Consider the following 12,305-nt stretch of genomic DNA (forward strand, 5'->3'; position numbering starts at 1 on the left):
AACACTCCCAAACTCATTCTACGAGGCCACCATCACCCTGATACCAAAACCAAAGATACTACAAAAAAAGAAAATTGCAGACCAGTATCATTGGTGAATATGATGCAGAAATCCTCAACAAAATATTAGCAAACAGAATCCAACAATACATTAAAAGGATCATGCACGATGATCAAGTTGGATTTATCTCAGGGGTGCAAGGATTCCTCAATATACACAATTCAATCAATGTGATACACCATATTAACAAACTGAAGAATAAAAACCATATGATCATCTCAATAGATGCAGAAAAAGCTTTTGACAATTCAACACCCATTTATGATAAAAACTCTTCAGAAAGTGGGCATAGAGGGAACCTACCTCAACATAGTAAAGGCCATATATGACAAGCCCACAGCAAAAATCATTCTCAATGGTGAAAAACTGAATGCATTTCCTCTAAGATCAGGAACAAGACAAGGATGTCCATCTCACCATTGTTATTCAACATAGTTTTGGAAGTCCTAGCCACGGCAATCAGAGAAGAAAAGGAAATAAAAGGAATCCAAATTGGAATAGAAGAAGTAAAACTGTCACTGTTTGCAGATGACATGATATTATACATAGATAATCCTAAACATGCCAACAGAAAACTACTAGAACTAATCAATGATTTTGATAAAGTTGCAGGATATGAAATTAACACGCAGAAATCTCTTGCATTCCTATACACTAACAACAAAAGATCAGAGAGAGAAATTAAGGAAACGATCCCATTCACCATTGCAACCAGAAGAATAAAATACCTAGGAATAAACCTACCTAAGGAGGTAAAAGACCTGTACTCAGAAAACTGTAAGACACAGATGAAAGAAATCAAAGCTGACACAAACAGATGGAGAGATATACTATGTTATTGGATTGGAAGAATCAATATTGTGAAAATGACTATACTACTCAAAGCAATCTACAGATTTAATGCAATCCCTATGAAATTACCAATGGCATTTTTTTTACAGAACTAGAACAAAAAATATTAAAATTTGTATGGAGACAAAAAAGACCTCGAATAACCAAAACAATCTTGAGGGAAAAAAGCAGAGCTGGAGGAATCAGACTCACTGACTTCAGACTATACTACAAAGCTACAGTAATTAAGACAATATGGTACTGGCACAAAAACAGAAATATTGATCAATGGAACAGGATAGAAAGCCCAGAGATAAACCCATGCACCTATCGTCAACTAATCTATGACAAAGAAAGCAAGGATATACAATGGGGAAAAGGCAGTCTCTTCAATAAGTGGTGCTGGGAAAACTGGACAGCTACATGTAAAAGAATGAAATTAGAACACTCCTTAATACCATACACAAAAATAAACTCAAAATGCATTAAAGACCTAAATGTAAGGCCAGACTGTATAAAACTCTTAGAGGAAAACATAGGAAGAACACTCTTTGACATAAATCACAGCAAGATCTTTTTTGACCCACCTCTTAGAGTAATGGAAATAACAACAAAAATATACAAATGGGACCTAATGAAACTTCAAAGCTTTTGCACAGCAAAGGAAACTATAAACGAGACGAAAAGACAACCCTCAGAATGGGAGAAAATATTTGCAAATGAATCAACAGACAAAGGATTAATCTCCAAAATACATAAACAGCTCATGCAGCTCAATAACAAAAAATCAAAGAACCCAATCAAAAAATGAGCAGAAGACCTAAATAGACATTTCCCCAAAGAAGACATACAGATGGTCAAGAGGCACATGAAAAGCTGCTCAACATCACTAATTATTAGAGAAATGCAAATCAAAACTACAATGTGGTATCACCTCACACCAGGTAGAATGGGCCTCATCAGAAAATCTACAAACAACAAATGCTGGAGAGGGTGTGGAGAAAAAGGAACCCTCTTGCACTGTTGGTGGGAATGATATAGCCACTATGGAGAACAGTATGGAGGTTCCTTAAAAATAGAATTACCATATGACCCAGCAATCCCGCCACTGGGCATATACCCAGAGAAAACCATAATTCAAAAGGACACATGCACCTCAATGTTCATTGTGGCACTATTTACAGTAGCCAGGTCGTGGAAGCAACCTAAATGCCCATTGAATTTAAGCCTCAGAAAAATTAATGCCTTGCTGAAGACTAAACTGATAGTATGTAGAAGAGCTTGGAATAGAATCAAATTAGATATAGTAAGATTTTGAGTTAGAGAGTAAAGTGTAAACACAAAAATATTTTTATGGAGTTGTAGAAAAAGATAGATTACTGTGTAGACTCACTTGTATTGATATTTACAGTGAAACAAATATGGTCACCTTTGATGCCAGTATAAACTTTGATGTTCCACAGTTTTATAGACATGATATAATAATTGTACTTTTTTAAAACTTCAAAATATGTGGGTAAAAGTATTGTGGTCTAACTAGTATTTGAATCTTGGGTAAAGCATGTACTTTTCTTCTTGGGTCATGTGGTCATGATTTATTCATGATGCAAAAGCTGAGAGCTGGAAATCCAGCCCAGGTATCCTAGATCTGCTGATTAACAAATATCAGCATTTTGATCAGCAGCATTTGCACAATTTTTCTCAGAGTAAACGTATTATTAGGAGTGGTAATTTAAAAATATCTAAATCTCAAATACCTTTAATGCACATTAATTAAAATAAATTATAAATGACACCCCCAAGCTTGAGTAACTAGAATATTGAGAGAATAAGAAACTTAAAGTTCCTGATATGAGTATTTTGAAAATACAAAGCAATTGGCCAGGCTTTAACATCAAGTAAATAGTAGAATAGAAGTTTGGAGAATATTTATAAGTCAGTCACCTATCAAGACACTAAAATATAACATTAGCAAGGTTTGGGTGATGCTCCTTTCTTGTTAGATCTTGCTATCGTAAGATTTATATCTTATCACCCATAAATGTAGTAATTTATTTGCAAGAAGATCTATGAGATTTTAGTTTTATGATTGTTATTTTTATTATTAACCTTGAGCTTTTGATGCTTGTTTACTTGGGTGTTATGGAAAATTGTACTTAATCTTTGTGGATTTTTTTTTAGGAAATTAGATTTTAAGTCATTAATATGTAAGCTGCTGGCAATTACTTAATTGATCTTGTTATCACTGACGCAATTTCTTTACAATAGAATTAAGTCCGTATGTACACAAGATTGTTCAGAGTCTCACAGAGTTAGAAATGAATGAATTAATGTCACTTATGATTAAATAAAAATAGTGTATGAATATAACAGAAACATCTGTAAAAAATAATATCATTACAATATCAGCAAGAATCTGTGAACTTTGGGTTTCCCTGGTGGCGCAGTGGTTGAGAATCTGCCTGCAAATGCAGGGGACACGGGTTCGAACACTGGTCTGCGAAGATCCCACATGCCGCGGAGCAACTAGGCCCGTGAGCCACAACTACTGAGCCTGCGTGTCTGGAGCCTGTGCTCCGCAACAAGAGAGGCCGCGATAGTGAGGGGCCCGCGCATCGCGATGAAGAGTGGCCCCTGCTTGCCGCAACTAGAGAAAGCCCTCGCACAGAAACGAAGACCCAACACAGCCAAAAATAAATAATAAATAAAATTTTAAAAAGAAAAATAAAAAAGAATCTGTGAACTTAAACCAAGTATCCTGAATTTCTATAGAGGATTACCAGACCCCAGCCAGTTGGGACTAATACCTATGTTCTCGTCTTGTTTTTGAATGATGTATAATGTCTGAGCTGGGCCCCAAACCCTTGGATGAGATACTCCAGGTACTTTTTCCTACCTCTCTGCTGCCTGGCTGCAGAAAACCCTGTGGAAGACTCCAAGACCTTAGAAAATGGTGGAGCTACCTGACAGGAATCTATGTCCCTGACAAATCATAAAGAACAGTCTATGTCCCTGTCACTTCCTAGGTGAGATGGAATGTGAGTGAAAAATAAACTCTATTGTGTTAAGCCGTTGAGATTTAGGGACAGTCTGTTACAGTAGATAGTCTAACATGAATAATACAGAGGGTATGAGGAAAACCCCAACCTTGTCTCATGCTTTCCTCTCAGCATCCTCAACCCTGCTGTATATTAAAGTATCATTAATTATGTACCCATTGGTCTAAATAAAGGTGGCTTTGATCTGGATATTGCTAGAAAATCTATCAGTTGTTTCCAGCATTCCTACAATAAGAAATATGGGTCTAAATTAGAAGTATACAGTGCTTGCCATAGGGCCAAAATATTCTCTCTTTCTCCCATAAAACACTGAAATGATTTTGTTAATGATTACTGATATTTTCCCCTCCCACAAGGTCCATATTTTCTGCTAAGATATTTCTATTACACAATTTCCTATCAGTGGAAAAAGAACAATTTGGGATTCTAGGGAGTCTGATTTAATGAAAAGCTATATTGGTAGTTCAAACTCATCAAATCATATAATGAAATGCTCATTCCAATTAGAGTTAATCCTCAAGTTATTTGAACTTATAAGATGAATATATTTTCTATTAGTAAACCAAAATTGTATGCTAGCTACCAGATTGATTAATTTTTAGCAATATAAAGTTTCTCATTCTTTAAATGCACAGAGAAAGTTTGATCATGATGGCTAACAAAAGTAGTACAAGTATTTCTGAAGTAGGGTACACTATTTTCACTTAATTATATCCAGAATCCAAACATCAGAATAATGAGTCTTTGTTATTCTGAAATAACATTTTTAACTTACTGATTTTATGGATGGATGAAATGTTTCTCTTAATTAATTCAACCTAAGAGGAAGTGAGCATTTTACGTTGCATTATATCTGTCATTTTATAGGTGAGAAAACTGAGATTCAGAGAAGGAAGGTAACGTCCCCAAGGATCCACAGCTGGTAAGTGAGGGTGCTGCAATTTGAACCAGATGAGATTGGCTCTATGGCCTGAGCTCTTAATGACTAAGTCCATTAACCAGAATTTCTCAAACCTGAGATCATGCAGACTGTTGAGAATGTATCTGTGGATCCCTAAGGGTCTATGGACCCTAGATTGAGAAATACTATAATTAAATATTAAACACATTTAAAGTTACTACTCAGCACACATAAGCTTCATTATGTAATATCTTGGTCTAATAAAACCATAAACACAAATTTACATAGCAAGTACAACACAGTTGCATGATGATAAAAGAATCTATCAGATGATCTAAAACATGTGTATACGTACATGCAAATCTGTCTATCTGTCCATCTAGTTTTTCAGTTATTGAAGAGTATGGACTTGGTTAGGTACAAATAGAGAGTTTTAGTTTTTTTTTAATTACTGCCTTTACAATACTCTTTGGAGCACTTTCTAAACCTAGGTATGCAAAGCAATATAACACCAAGAATTTAAAAGGAGTAATGGAGCAAGGATGTGTCCTTTCCTGAGAGGGATCTAGCTGAGAATAAATCTGTAGAAGGGACTTCAAAGCAGCTTCCTCCCTTCTACCTTCCTCTCCCTATCTCTTCTATCCTGCTTCGCAAAAGAAAGGCACACATCTCAAAAATCTCTCTGGACGTCAAACAAAGTGACTTCAAAATATTGGCTTAACAAAACAAATCAGTGTCAATGGATAACCAAGGAAATATAAACCACCTCAGGACTTGGGTCTTTTTCTGTCTTACAGATATTTCTGTTAAAAGTGAAAAACTGGCATTTAAAATGGATTGATATTGATAATTGTTATTTAAAGATCTCACCTCTTCCAGCTTTTCACATTGTCAAAGAATGTATCAATTTTCAGGGAGCTCCATAAGAGCAAAGCAAATAACACGTAGGTAAGAAATGTTAAATATCGAAAATAGCTTTTTTCATGTATTTAATTATAAGTAGTTCTTTTAAGCTATTCTCAAGATTCATCCTTGGGACCTGTCATTAGCTAAAAAGAAAAACTTTGAAGAGTTGAAGCAGTATAGGTTAGTGAAGTAGATCCTTTTAACGTAATTGGAATATTTTTTGAATATTTTTTGAGATTACTGAGATCTTCAAGATACACTGGATAAAACCCACAGGCAAATTTTTTATGCTTTCTTTCAGATTTGGTATGTATTATTCAACAAAGTAGTTAAAACCTATTTTATCAAGTCATATTGTGAAATATTTAATTATTTAATCCTCCTCTTATTTCATCTTATGAAATGACTATTTTCTACCTTTTATTAATAAAAAGTAAAAGTAAATCTAGCCAGACTGGTTAGTTTTGGCAATAGATAAGTTTCTCTTTATTTAGATACAAGAAAAATGTGATCACAATAGCTAGTAAAATAATAGAGTTCTTTCTGATTTTGTACAATGCTTTAATTTAACTATTTGAATGACCAAGCATCAGAGTTTAATACATGTAGGTACACACATTTAACAAGGAAATATTTCTAGGTAAATAAATGATCTATGATCTGAGCTACATATTACACTGCATTGTTAAAAAATACGTAATGAGAAATAACCCATTGATTTATAATTTTGTTTTATAGCTTATAAAATTGTATGAATTAATCTTGTCTTAAGAGGATGCTATCTTAATCTCATTAAGAATTCATTTCTAAGAAATTATTATATACTTGTAATAAAATTTTAGTTATTGTGTTTTGATGAACTACAGATCATATTGAAACAACTGGGTCCAGAAAAAAAATACATATTAAACGTACAATTATAGGAAATTTTTAATAAATCACATTTAATTTATATCCATAAACTAGTTCTCTTACCTCTGAACAGACAGGCATAAATCAACAAGTATGCTGCATAAGAAAACGTTCACCTGGGGAGTGAGATACCAGTGTTGACTTCTAATTTCTGGTGGTGGCACTCCTTGAGGTCTTCTCTCTTGGATTTGGTAAGCACCATTTCTTCACTCTTCAGGCAAGGAAGTAAAAATCCATAGTTTCCTCCTTGGGTAAATAAGTCACAACTTGAATAAATTTTGGTTCTCCGTATTTCCTGGGGTTCTGCTTAAATGGACTTGAGGTTGGGATAGGGACTAGGGCAATAATCGGGAATGGGAACCAGCCATCAGGGAGATAATAGCCTCAATTATTTTCAACATTCTTTTAAATGCAGAGAATTGCTGCTTTTTTCTCAGCCTTGGGTTTTTAGTTGTTGAGCCTAAGACAATAAGAACATTGCTACTCAGCTCACATACACAGAATGAAGCATAAATTTTTAAAATTATACAGTGAAATGATTGTGAAAACCACAGAATACATCCTCAGATCCAGGGGAGCTGCAGACCCCAACTTCAGGTTCTCTAATCAGTATGCTTTCCAACTTTTAGACAGGTGCCATCTAAATCCACGGTAGCTTGTGAACTGGAGATTACATCAGTCTCCACAGAATGTCTATACTACTGTTCATAGAACGAATTTCACTGAGATGTATTTTAAAAAGTCAAAACAGATTTGACCATTTCTAAGTAATCTGACATTTTATTTAGAAATTTCAGGAAAAATCATGATGAAAATTAAGATTATTATAATAAGCATTGTAGGTTAAAATTCAGAACAACTTTTAGTACTTTAGTATCAATCAATTCTTTAAAACTTTATTAAAGAATAAATGTACCAAAACTAGAAGAGAAGAAAAAGCACATATATAGAAATATAATTCTCCAAATTAAATTATATTTTTATAGGGAATTCAACAATCTAGATGAAAAGAGTATTTTCAGTAGACAAATATTTTCTAAAAATAATTATCTAACAACATTGCTTTTTTTTGCTTGTTTTTGGTCACCATTCTCTAATTTATCACTGATGTAATCAAGTTAACATCTCTAGGGTCTGGGAATAGACTTCAACTATATGAAAACAAATGAGTTTTAGAAATACATCCAAGTCCTCTATAATGTAGATATAATAGAGACAAAGTATCAATATATTCAGCCTAGGAGATATTAGTAAGAATAAAAACACAGAGAATAGTTTGGCAATATATAAAGAAACCCAGAGAGTTCCCAAGGGATGCTCACTAATCTTGCAGTTTTCAATTTATACCACATTATCCTCTCAGGGTACCGTTATGCAGAATTGATTTTGGCCTCACACGTGGAAAGAAGCAAATTCTAAAGTTGATGTGTGACTTTTCCTCTATATCTAAACCAATAACTAAAGATAAAAACCATTCAAGGCAAGGCATATATTTGTTAATGTATGAACAATATATTATGAATGAATGTATGAACACAATATATTATGAATGAATGTATGAACACAATATATTATTTCCATGTGTCATTTTCTCATTGATAATAACATCTGACTTATTCAGTGGTCAATCTTTTGGTAAATTCAACATCTGTAACAAATCTGAGAACCTGATAGTAAATGGAAAAAGTTCTGACCCACTGAAATACCTAGTATTCTAAGATTCATGCATCTTGTGTACTGGCTAGACCCTTGATTCAACATTAGATATAATGAATGCACATTTTTAATACTTGGGTGTTTTACTTCTCTGTCCACATCAAATTAGGAAGAGAACTGGAAGCTTCATTTGAGAATTTGTGCATGCATTCCACAAATTTTTTTTTAAACTTCTCATGTGCTCAGCATTACACTGACAAACTAAACTGTTATTTAATAACTAAATAACAGTAAGAAAGGAAATAGAGAAGCAACCGTACTAAAGCCAAGCATAAAACTGATGATTGTAAAAATGACTCTAAATTGTTAAAAGAAGAGCTTGATACTTTCTGTTTATGTAAGCAAGCAGGTAAGTGTGTTTATTTTAGTAAAAAATTTATTTTATTTTCATGTTAGTAGGATTATAACTTGAAATACATATTATTAAAAAGGTTATTCTTGATACTTAAAGAAACAATTTGCTATCTGAAATTCATTTATTGAAGCAATGTAATTCATAACAGCAGCAGGTGTATGCCAATAATAACAGGCAGTGTCTCACGGTTTCTTTAGAAACTTTTAGAATTTATTCTTATAAAAATAGTCACCTCTAAAGGCTGGTACAGCAATTTAATAAGCTTGAGATTAATTTTGGTTACATTGTGTCTCAGAAAATAGACATTGTGAAACAAGGCACAGCCAGGTTCCTGGAGAAACCACAGTGGTTATTTTCAATTGGCTATTTCTATTAGATACAGGAATAGCACTGAGAAGCTTTGAAAATTTAATAGTTTCTGGCCTTCCTAGAGGACTAAATCAGTAGATTGAAATGAAATATTATGCTGGATTTCAAAATAGAATATTGTGAATTATGTACACAAAATAATATTAGTGGTCATTCAGAAAAACAATCAAGCATTGCACATGTTAAACCAGCCATGTAGACTGGCATGGGTTCATAAGTTCAGGGACTTCATAAAATACTGCTGTGGACAAGTAAACATTTAAATCAAAATTGAAAATACAATCCTCAGGTCTATCGTGTGGTGTATTTTTCAGTCTGAGCTACATATGCGTTATCGCATTTTGTGATCATGTAAAAGCGCAGGTTCCCAAAATAAACACAGTCACCTCCAATCAAGTTATTAACAACCCAGTGAAATTGAATTTGGCTAAAACCCAAAATTGGCAGTCTCCTCTCTCATCTTCTATAGATGTTCTTTCTTGCCTGTATAATGCATCCATTGTTTTAATCTAACAACATACATCAGTACTAATCATTAACACAAACAGCTATGCATGACCATCCATATATTTTGACACGTAAAACTGACAATTGTTTCTGAGCAAATGTTTCATATTTTACTTGCCGTCTACTGCTTTCTAGGCTTTTCCCAGAAATGGCAGTTTTGAATTAATAATCCTACATTGTTATTATGTTTCTATAACAGCATTCTGTTAACTGTTCTTAGCACTCCATTATATGTAATTAGAATTATAAGTGCAAATGAAGTAAAAATAAAAATTCTACTAGATGTTTGATTCATCCCTTTAGTAAAGCAATTGAATAAAATGAAAATCTGCCATCTGTTCTATGGATTAAAAATCCACATGTTTGTAACATGGCCTTTTGTAGCCTTTTGATAGCTATGATTTCCAGGGGAAATATATTAAGATAATTTTTTATTATACTTCTCAAAATATTTTGGATTCTCTGAAGTTTTATGAATTTATGATTCTTGATCTATATCAGTTTTTCTTTCCATTCCTTAATTTGTATTATATATCATATAGGTGTTTTAAATCATGAAAATAGCTTTTAGCTTATTTTCTTGAATGCTAAAAAGAAATTGAAGAAAAATCTGTTTTTCTGGGTACTATCAATGAAATCTCAAAAGAATGAGTTTTTGGGGAAAATAGAGCTTTTTTTAGTAGTGATATTGTATAAAATCACCAGATGGCATCTCCTAGTCCCTGTAGAAGATTTCTGTTCTCTTGCTAAACAAAATATTCAAAAGAACAACAAAAAATATTACGCTATACCAAAAAGGAGGCGTTTCCAAGTACTAACTGCTTATTTTTGTATTGTACGTCTCTCACTTGTTAGTCTCTTGCTTCCATTTTTACTGATTTCAAAAAATATTTATTGCCTATGTAAACTGTAAGGTTTACAGACAAGGAAAAGTGTAGAATCAACCACTAAAATTCTGTTCTTGAAATCTCTCTCCAAGGACATTAAATCCAGGGTGAATATCAATTATCTTTTTAAAGCTCACAGTACAATAATGGTACTTCTGATTCAAAGCTGAGCTTTGCTACAAGAGGCAGAGCCCAAAAGGCAAAATTAAATATGCAATGTCTAAACTGAGCTCACTGATCATTCTTCTTTTCCTCTGAGAATCTCAAGCTGTGGTTTACAAACAGCTTTCTTGTGGGGTGTGCTGTGAAATAGCAAATGGAATTTTAACTTATCTGTTACTTCAGGGCTTTGTTTACTTTCCTAAATATGGAGAGCAGCAGGATATAAAGAAAGAATTTTGGAAAACTATACCATCTAGAACTGTTTCCCAACCACTCTTCTGAAGAAAAATACTGTTATGGTCCAATATATTGTAGACGTAACTGATTAACCAGAAATAAGTGTTTTTGTTTATCTGCTTGTTTGAGATGGCTCACGACTTCTCCTAATGTGTCTGGTGAATCTCTCAAAAGGAAACATGGATTAAAGTAGTATAAACAGTTATTTCACCCTAGCATATGTAGTTTGTTGATTTCTTATCAAGATTTTTATTCAAACAAATATGCTTTGGGGAAAGTTGACCAGGAGGAAGGTAATATTAATCATCAGTTTTAAGGGATCAGTTATAAAAATTTCAACAATATCATTAATGATGCAATTTTTTGTTTGCTCATCCATTAGTGGATCAGCAAATTTGGAATTTTTTTTATTCCAACTTCTATTGGAATAAAAGTTTTCTCCGCTATCTGAAAGTTGAGTGTTCCTGTGAAAACTCTGGGAAGCAGAAATGGAGTAAAGTGAAGAAGCAACTACCTGATGGCACATCTTGCTAAGGACACGCAAAAATAAGTTGAGATAAAGCACAGATGCTCACAGACAGTTTAAAGCTTTCGTGGCCTGATGCTAAGGTGCCGAGTGTAGTTCCCGGGAAAAGGGCTTGGAGGTGCCCTCTCGCTGCTGGGGGGTGAGCACTGCCTCTGTAAACGGCTCCCTGCAAAACAGATACTGAGTACTATTGTCCCGTTTTTCCTGAAAGGAAAAATCCTCTTAAGATTTCTTTCAGTTAGCAAAAATAGATACTAATGAGGGTCTTTTGTAAAAGTGAAGTGATACAAAGCAAACTTTCGAAAAGAGGGGGATACCTGTATATTGTATTCCATTTTAGGTGTGATGTATGTCATCATGTGTTTTCTCAAAGAGAAACTTGTATACATTAGAAAATACCTGAGTAATTGACTGAAATTTTCGCTTTTTATATAAGATGTGTTGATGCAAACTGACAGGGCACAATTGTTTAAGAGATTTTTTAAAACTTTCCTGTTGAATCATACAGAATGTTGAAATATGAAGACATCAATGGGACTATCTTAACAAATTTACCTCCCTCCTTTTAAGGAAATTCCAGCTCAGGGAGGTAAAATAATATGTTCAAGTTTGAGTATTTTTTTAAAGCAAAAAATTAAGAGAAAACCATAGTAAACAAACAGAATACCTATGGCATAAATGAGACAAGTTTATTTCTCTTACATATCCAGGGAGCCCAAAGGTTTCCATCCCAGGCTCCTGTCTTGCTACTATGCTATAAAGGACTTCCATTCCCAAGGCCACCTCAAGGTCCCTGATAGCTGTTGGAGTCTCAGCATATAGGTACTCATTTTAAACAGCAAGAAGAGAGGGATTAAAAGGACCCTCTTTAAAAGCA

General features: G+C 33.7%; 1 protein-coding gene across 2 annotated transcripts in view; it reads left to right on the top strand.

The window, feature by feature from the left end:
- Positions 1-4,804: 4,804 nt before the first annotated feature.
- The window catches only part of LIN7A (lin-7 homolog A, crumbs cell polarity complex component), a 216,906-nt gene continuing 209,405 nt past the window's right edge, over positions 4,805-12,305 (top strand). The window contains exons 1-3 of one of the 2 annotated variants that reach the window (XM_032645005.1): positions 4,805-4,872; positions 5,649-5,799; positions 6,743-6,860. The gene's annotated coding sequence lies outside the window, so the exon portion shown is untranslated. The remainder of the gene's footprint in view (positions 4,873-5,648; positions 5,800-6,742; positions 6,861-12,305) is intronic. The other variant, XM_032645004.1, reaches the window with a different exon arrangement.

Source organism: Phocoena sinus, chromosome 10 (genome assembly GCF_008692025.1).
Source record: "Phocoena sinus isolate mPhoSin1 chromosome 10, mPhoSin1.pri, whole genome shotgun sequence".
Taxonomy (NCBI): domain Eukaryota; kingdom Metazoa; phylum Chordata; class Mammalia; order Artiodactyla; family Phocoenidae; genus Phocoena; species Phocoena sinus.